The sequence below is a fragment of the Ambystoma mexicanum genome, chromosome 10, assembly GCF_040938575.1.
Source record: "Ambystoma mexicanum isolate Mex_15411 chromosome 10, UKY_AmexF1_1, whole genome shotgun sequence".
NCBI lineage: Eukaryota > Metazoa > Chordata > Amphibia > Caudata > Ambystomatidae > Ambystoma > Ambystoma mexicanum.
The window spans coordinates 1,661,089,560-1,661,099,054 of NC_090932.1; positions in this window are offsets into that span (position 1 = coordinate 1,661,089,560).

The following is a 9,495-nucleotide window of genomic DNA, read 5'->3' on the forward strand; positions in this document are numbered from 1 at the left end:
TATTTCTCACATGGGGTTTAGATGTACTCCACTGTATGCTGTATCATGTCTCTGAGCAAATGCCCCTTATCAAATGTACTACAATGGTATATCAAAACAAAAATCTCTTAATATCTTGATAAAGGAACTAAAATTTCTCTAATGAACTGCAACCTCCTGCTTTAAATTTTAAATTACCATGCTGCAATATGACCTGGTGGATACAAGGGCCCCCGGCTAATGGAAAATATAGTTTTGAGTAGTATATTACAGGGTCAGCGATAACGAACCTGTAGTTATGGCTAAGTTGTCTTTCCCATAGGAAGAGCAGTTTTCTTGCAGTTTATAACTTTTTAAAAATTTTTTATTTATTTTTATTATTTTAAACAAACAAAACCAACAAACAATACAGCTTTTTGGGACGTACATAATCAATATCAAACCGTCACATTATACAGTGTTATTCTCCGTCCTCTCCCTACCCACCCCATAAACTTGAGCCGGCTCATCCGTGTCATCTACGGGAGCGTTTTCGGAATCACAGTGCTTGTAGACTCGTCTGAGTCTTCAATTTCATGGTTACCCTGGTGGGGGTTTACCATAGAGGTCACTAATTGTGGCCAGGCTATCAAGGGGCCCACTTCCTCCTCACCCCCCCTGCTAATGGCTTAAAACCATAGTACTGATTCTGCTTCCGCCCATCTCAGGAGATCCGCCCACCATGTCTCCACCCTGGGTATGTGGTCCGCCTTCCAGACCATTGCGATCCTACGCTTGACCACGATTTAAGCCAGGTCCTTCATCTTGCTTATGTGCTTTAGATTGCGTGGCCTGGGAAAAATCCCGAGCATGCATGCCCCAGCTGACCCCACATCCAGCACCACTCCCCCACCGGCCATCTTAGTCTTTCTTTCATCCCAGAATCTGTGCACCTCGCGACAGGCCCAGAACATGTGTAGCAACCCCGCCTCCTCACACCTGGGGCATTTCTGTGTGGCCGAGCCTCCAAACCTGGCATTTTCCTGGGGGTCAGATAAGCCCTATGGGTGACATACAGCTCTCTCCCATTGCCCCTCTGTCATGGGTCCTCCTACCTCCTCCTCCCAGTCCTGCCTCAGTTGAAGCAGTTCCTTCCCAGCCTTAGCTCTCAGGAGCTCGTCTACCCTGGATATTTCGTGCCCGCCCTCCGAAACATCGTACATCGTTTCCAGGGCGGCATCAGGTTCTTCCGCCAACACCGTCTCAGGCCACCTCTCCCTCACCCGTTTTGTGAGTCTGGTGTAAGTTATATATTGGCCTCTATGCACCCGTGTCTCCTCCTGCAAACTCTGGAATTCTAATACTTCCCCCTCCTGCCATATATCCCCGAAGGTGGCCAAGCCCATCGGTTCCCAGTATCTGCGAACTACCTCAAGCAATTGGGAGTCGTTTCCACACAGCGCCACCAGCAGAACCTGCTGGGAGAGCGTATCCGGATCACCCACCGTTCTCCACGTCCTGCGCCAGACCTCCCAACCCAGCTCCAATACTCTCCCTCTTCCCACCAGTTTACTCTTTTGTAGCCACACTGTCTCTCTCAGAAAGTATGGAGCCAAGTTGCCCTGCAAAAGTCTAGTTTCTGCCGAGTCCTCTGACAACAACCACCTGGCTACAAACAACAGCTGCCCCGCCAGATAATAAAGCTCAAAGTTCAGCACACGAGTTCTATAGTTTCCACAGGGCCACTTTGTTCCTGGAGTTGCCCCATATGAAGCTCCTGCACATACCATGAAGTCTCTTGAAAAAACTTCTGGGAATCAAATACGAGTCTGGGAAAAACAACTATTTTGAACAAAGCTGCTCTCCCCATCATAGATAGGGGTAATCTAGACCAGAACACAATACTATTCTTAACTCCCTCAATCGCTTTCTCTGTATTATGTTCGTGCTCTGTTTCCGTTCTGTGATAAATGTTTACTCCCAGATACCTAAATGTCTCAGGTTGCCAGGGTATTTGCAGGATAGGCAGCCTCTCCAACGGGACACTCTTATACCTTCCCGAGGGGAACAAACTAGACTTCCCGGGGTTCACTGATATGCCCGAGAGGGTGGCATAACGATCCATCACCTCCAGTACATATTGCAGGTTTTCCTCTGGGTAGCGCAAATAGAGGAGCATGTCATCTGCATACAGCGATATCAGGTGCATGCCACTTATCGTACGAATCCCCACCTCCCCGTATTGTTGTCGCAGGCATATTGCCAGCGGCTCTAGTGCCAGTATGTATAACATGGGTGACCAGGGGCATCCCTGTCTGGTCCCTCTGCTGAGTTGCCATTTGTCTGAAATTGTGGATCCCGTTTTAACTCCCGCTACCGGGGTGCAATATAACATCTGGACCCACCTGATGTATCCAGGGCCCATTCCGTAACCTTTCAGGGTCGCTTTCAACCATGGCCACTGCACCGATCAAAGGCTTTGACCGCGTCTAGTGACACGATAGCCAACTCACCCGTGTCCTCCCCAGTGTAATCAATGATATGGTGCAGCCTCCTGTGGTTGTCTGTGATATTCCTACCAGGGACATAGCCCGTCTGATCTGGGTGTATCAACTTACCAATCACCCTCTTTAGCCTATTGGCTAATACTGCCGTGAGTATTTTACTGTCCTGATTGAGCATGGACAAGGGTCTATAGGACCCGCACTCCATGGCTGGCTTGCCTGGTTTCAGAAGTGGGATGATCACTGCCTCGCGGAGGGACGGTGGCAATTCCCCCCACTCGTAGGCTTCATTAAACATGTCAAACAACGGCTGGAATAGCTCCTGCTTGTATGTCTTATCAAACTCGCTACGCAACCCATCTGACCCAGGCGCCTTACATGTGGGCAGATGTTGGATCACCACTTCCAGTTCGTCCGAGGTAACAGGGGCATCCAGATCTGCACGTTCTAGGTCATCCAGGGTGGGCAGCCCTATATCCTGTATTGTTCCCAGTATTTCTTGGTTCATATCTTCCCCTGTGTCCTCGTATAGTTGTCTATAATACTTGAGGAACTCCTCATTTACACCCTCCTGGGTGTTACGGGTTCGGCCTTCCGCATCCCTGATCTCTCTAATCACTGAGCGGGGGGTCTCGCTCTTATACAGCCAGGCCAGCAATCTACCCGGCTTATCCACCCCTGCATGTAGTCTCTCCGTGCATTTCTTGTAATTTAATTTGCATAATCTATCCCAGAGTCCACTGCAGGTTAACTGTAAGTCTTTTATCTTGGCACTGTTCTCCCGGGTTGTCTCCTCATTTTGCATGAGACCCTCCAGCTCTCTTTCTGATTCCTGAAGTTCCCGTTCAATGCCCCCTTGGAGCCCTTTAGATTTCGATATAGCGCCCCCCCGCACCACCACCTTAAACGCCTCCCACACTGTACCCACAGAGCGTACACTGCCCGTATTAGTTTCAAAATATTCCTCGATGGCCTCCCTCAGGTCCTCTCGAAACCCTGCATCTTGTAACGCCTCAGTTCTGAGTCTCCATGTCGGGATGCGCACCCTGGGGGATTGGTATTGCCAATCTACGACCAGAGGCGAGTGATTGGATAATACCCAAGCCATATATTCTGCTCCCATCGTTCCTCCCACTATCTCGGACGCTCCAAACACATCGTCTAGCCTCGTGTGCAAGTCATGAGGTGCTGCGTAGTGCGAGTATTGTCTATCCAATGGATGCAACTTCCTCCAGACATCCACTAGGCCTAGGTCTTCCAACATTGTCCCCAGCGCTTTAGCCACAGGTGCTGGCTTCCCTAAATTGTCATCCGACCTGTCTATTCTAGGATTCAGGGTACAATTAAAGTCCCCTCCCCACACTATCGCGCCACCCGCCAGGGGGCTAATCTTACTGTATAGGGACCTAAAGTAAGCCGCCGTATCATGGTTAGGGGCATACAAATTGATGATGTGCACCTCTCTGTTCTCCAGGAGTCCCGTTACCACCACCATTCTGCCCTCTGGCTCTATTGTCTACCTGAGCACCTGGAACGGCACGTGCGGTGCCACCCATGTGACCCCCCCTCTTGCATATGTCGAAAAGGTGGCCCGATACAGCATCACTTTGTTGTGTTTTAAGTAACTGTTTAGGCACCGCACATTCCAGGCCACCACTCTATGATTACCCGATGCCATCTAATCGGTGTGCTCCCAATCCACTCCTCCGACTCTTACCCTTCCCAGTCTCAACAATTCCCCCCCTGTACCCCAACTCCACCCCACTGCCCACTGCACACAACCCAACCCCTCCCCCCACCCTACCCTACCCCAACAAATGCCCAGCTCCATCCCTGGATCTCAGGCCCACCCGCGTCTGTCCTATCTAGCGTCCGAGGACTAGGACCCCGCAGGGCGTCACCGATCTAACAGTGACCTAACTAGGTATACTACTAATGGGTTTAAGGGATGACTCCTAGGTGCTCCCACTTATCTGTTTAGGGTTGTTGCGCCCAGTAGAGCCCGCCAGCTTATCTTGCCGCGCACTCCCCACAAGCTTAATTGAACTCTATATTCAAGTCCCAATGTCCTAGCCATGTCCCTGAGGAGGATACAGCTGTGTGCTACTTATCTCCTGAAGCCCCCATCTGGATATCCGGTTCCTGAGGGTGGCCCTGCATCCAGCCATTCCATCGCATCTTTCGGCGTCTCAAAGAACAGGGTTTTGTTCTTGTAGAACACTTTCAACTTGGCTGGGTAAAGCAACATATAACGATGGCCTGCTTCTTTTAATCTTCTTTTCACCGACCCAAAGTTCATCCTGCTTCGCTGTACGTGCAGCGTATAGTCCGGATATGCCGTGATTTTTGCCGACCCCCTTTCGATCGTTCCTCCCTTCTGAAAAAATTTGAGTATCTTGTCCCGGTCTCGATAGTTCAGAATGTTTGCGATCAGCGGTCGTGGGGGGGGTTCCCGGTGGCGGTCTTCTTGTCAAGGCCCTGTGCGCCCTTTCAACTGCGAACCCCCGGGTCAGCGCCCCACCAGTTATCTCCTGCAGGAGCATGGTTTCCACATATTCTGTTGGGTTGGGACCCTCCATTCCTACCGGCAAACCGACAATTCGTATGTTGTTTCGTCTGGCCCGCCCTTCCGGCTCCTCCGCTTTGTCCTCTAGGTTGCCCACCCGCTGCACGAGGGCATGTAGCTCCGATCCATGTGCGGCACACGCTGCAGTATTCGGGGCCATCTCCTTCTCCAAGTTCCCGGTGCGCTCCGCAATCGTCCGCACATCCAGTCTCAGCAGGTTCACTTCCTCTTGGACCGCACCAATCTTGAGGTCCAGGCCCACCTTCAGTTCGTTCATTGCCTGGCCCAGTTTAGTCTCCCAGGTCACTTTCAAGTTTGTAATTGCTGCTAGCACCTCCTGGATCGTGCCCTGTGCCTCCGCCTCTGTCGTGGGGGTCTCCTTGCTTTTGCCTCCCTCCGCACCTGGGGGCGTCTTGGTGTAGGCCTGTATCGTGGGCTGTTTGGTCCTGGGTCTGACCACTTTATTAGACATCCTGCCGTGTTGTCTGGGTGTAAACCAGCTGCACCTCCCCGTGCACAAAGGTCTGCGTGGCACCAGGCCACTCTTGGCAGTATAGGGCCATAGCGGCTATGCCCATGTGTATCTTGGTCGCTCGCCTCACCCTTAGAGTGGGCTGTGTCCACCCACGTACTTGCGCACTCTCGGTGTCATGACCCCGGTCTCTGCCTTACTCCATGGGCACCTTCCAAGTTCAGTCTGGCTTCACTGCGGGCCCAGCATCAGCCGCGAGTTCTCGGTGGGTCTCGTCAGTTACCATCTATGCGCATTCGTGCTCCGGGCGCACGCCTCTTCAGGCATCTTGCTGTCTCGATCTTGTCTCTCAGCTCGCAAAGCATAAGCGCGGTCCGGGCAGTCTGCCTTCTTTCCTCCGCTTCTCCACACCACGGCCCCTTTGGGTCTATTTCTTAAAACAGGATCCTGAAATCCATTACTGGTACCGTCTGATCCTTCCATCAGCTATCACTGCAGAGCGTCCATGACCCTCGATGATCCCTTTGTTCCCGCAGCCATTTTGTTTCCATTTTTCGAGTCGGGGCCCGCAGTAATACAAATGGGTATAACTTTGTGTCCGTGCATCCCATGTGCACCAAAAGTTCAGCGAGTACGGCCCCCACCTTCATAGTCACGGATGTTAATTCACAGCGCTGGCAGGCATCCGTGCGTGCACTTTTTCCCCAGGATCAATACAGGATCGAAGGAGCTCCTCCGGAGCACATCACTTTACATGGCCGTCCTAGCCACGCCCCGGTTTATAACTATCGCATCATTTGACGAATCTGCACAAAACTTTGCATAGACCCGACTGAATTTTGTGTAAAAGTTCGGAGCGGTTTCGTCAAGGTGGGCGGGTAGGGCCAGCAGTTGGGAGGTCCCAAAATTTAGAATTCCAGATAAACATGAATGGTACTTGTACACAGATTTGTACCAAACTTAAGCAAGGAGCAGTGGCCTCGTCCTGAAAGCGTGTTTTTGCAAATTCAATGCTAATCCCTCCAGTAGATATGTTCAAAATGCCCAAAAATTAGGTAAATAAATGCATCCCTTCCTGATTCTCTTTCCGCGGACGCCTCTGAGTCAATGAGGAAGCCCCGTAACATTTGTGGACATCATATGTGACCGATGATTGGTCAATTGAGAAAACTGAGGTGCGTCAAATGTTTTGAAATAGACACCATGTTGGATTCACGAACAGCGCCTGTAGCCCGCGAACATCTCAGTAAAAACATATAAAAAAAACTCAACATTACACTTGCCAAACAAATGGAACAATCTCTGGGGATGTGAGGGTTGATGAGGATTGAGTGGGCTATGTCCAGAAAAAAGTCCAAAATTTGGTGCTTTTTTCATCTCGGACATCTGCAAACCTTTCCGATCTTCAGGGACATTACTGTGATGTTCGAAACTTGACAAATGTTCAAGGACATCTATGCATATGTGTGCAATAGAGGGTAGGTGAAGAGCAGTTTTTGGTCAGCTTATAACTTTGGCACCGCTCAACAAATCTGCACAAAATCTTGCAATACAAATATAGACACAACTGTGAATGTTTCTGCAAAGTTTGGTATTTCGTCAATAAGGGCCAAAATTGGAGGGAGTGCCAAAATGTTTGGAAGACCGTTGGACAAATCCGCACACAAGTTTGCAAAGATATTATGGACCCACCTTTGGCGGGATTCTGTCAAGAGGGGTCAAAAATCTAGGGGGGGCATTTTCGTAATGGAGATAGGCTTGAATGGGAAAAGAATTCTGCTTGCAGCACCAGTCCGGATTGCTGGATGTATTTGAGGAGCTTTGGCAAGGACCCAAAAGCATGCTTTTGCAAATCTGTCATGTGTTTTATTTTTTCAAAAGTGTCAAAATGTAGGTAAAAAAAGTGATATAACTTTCAGCCATGCCATGGAAAATCTCCATGGGGAGATGTAAAGGCTGGAGGGGGGAATCTGTACTCCTGCCCTCTTTATGGAAGAGTAGAAGCACATTGCACCCCAGCCAAGATTCTCTATATGGTAGAGTGGATGAACAATCAAGTAGAAGAGAACACGGTAGCACTTTCAGCGATGTGTCTTGCAACGATGGAGAATTCTTATATGGACCAGCTCAGTCACGTATTTCCATGATCCCACTAATGTGTGTCCATCCCTGAGTGTTTCCTCACCTTTCCAGGAAAGGGGACTAACCCTGGCTGGACCTGTTTGGTGTTGAGTAGGATGCCTGCTTGTAATCTTCTGCTCAAGTCTCCTGTCACCTTGAGTATGGATGGAACCATCGCTTTCCATTCAATTGAATAACCCATGTTTCCTAAACTCAAGGATAGGTTGGGATCTCCTGAATATACAGAGGGGTTGAGAGTGTAGAGTATTTCAGCAGACCTGGTTTGGCCTCACAGTCTTTGTCGTCTGCTGCTTTCAAGCCTTACATTGGAGGGTCCCCATATTTTGAGACCTGCGATGCAGCTACATGGGCATCTCCTCACACAAATATGCACCGTCATTGCACACTTGTCGGAGGATCGCAATGCTCTGTTTTCAGGTGTAACCCCCTGAATGCTGTCATTCAGTAATACACAAGGGTACATTTCAAATTCAGCAATATATGATGTAACTATTATATTGCTCTCATCTTTCCCCTCTTGGCCTACAAGGCTCTGTTTTAACGTGGATTCACTCTTATCTCAGCAGCAACACTTTTCCTGTCTCTTAGCTGGTCTCTCCTCCCATGTACTCCCCCTCTACTTTGGTCTGTCCTTGGTCGTCTTCTATTTTCTCTCCATGCTTTTCCCATTGGTTCTTTTATTACTTTCTTTAGCTTTTATTACCACCTCTATGTGGAGGACTCATAGATCGTTCTTTCCTTCTCATCCTTCTCTTCAATCCTCTCTTTCGGCCAGTCTGCTAGCTCTCCAATTCGGGAGGTCTTCTCATTATCTGCATCTGAATCCATCAAAAACAGAAGTTCTTTTCTTTCTGGCTTTCACCATTCCTCCCTCTCTCCCTCCATCTACTATTTCCTTTCCTCCTTCCTCACTCCCGATCTCTGCTTCCGCTCATAATTTTGGAGTAATTGTTGACCCCTCCCTTTCATTTTCATTTCTTTTTTCTTTTTTAGTAAAGTGTTTTGGCAAGAATATATCCTTTTTACACTATTTAGAATACATCATCAAAGATAGAAATACAATGGCATACATAGTTGCTAACTCCAGAACATCATTACACAGCTCATAAAATGCTTGTAAACAATCAATAGAAAACAATTCAATCACTTAAATAAAATATTTCATAGATTAAAAGAACATTTTGATATATCTTTGTGCTAACTCAAAGTACTTGATTCAGCAACGTAGTTATTTGTTAGCACATATAATACATAGTGAAATTTAAAACGATACTACTGCCTGGAAAGCTCAAGATTGCCCTGTGTAAAAATGATCCAATCTGTGGTTCATATTATGATAGCCTTTTTAAGCCAGTCAGTTTGCACAGCGAGTTTAGCGCTCCTTCGGACATCCGTGTGTAGCGACATCCGTGTGTAGCTTGCTGACACAGGTTCGAATACTGGCAGGGCCAACTCAGCCGTTCATTCTTCCAAGGTCGACAAATTGAGTACCACGTTCTGGGATAATAATATCATCTGCTATTGCAGTGCTTAGGTACCTGTGGGTTTGTTGCGCTACATAATAACTAGTTATAATATTCCCTTAGTTCAATACAGCCCTTGTTTGTTTATTTATTTTTAATGTGCGCCTAACCCGAAGGTAACAGGGTGCAGCAGTAAGGAAATGCACAGTTTACATGGTTACAAATAGGTTACAGGGAGTCAAGTATTACAGTCATCCAAAAGGAGTACATTTGTATTTACAAGTATGAGTACAAACTGAACTATTAACAGATATAGGGGGTCATTACGAGGTTGCAGCTAAGGGATTACCGGCACCGGTAAGGGTGCCGATGCCGGTAATCCCTTACCTC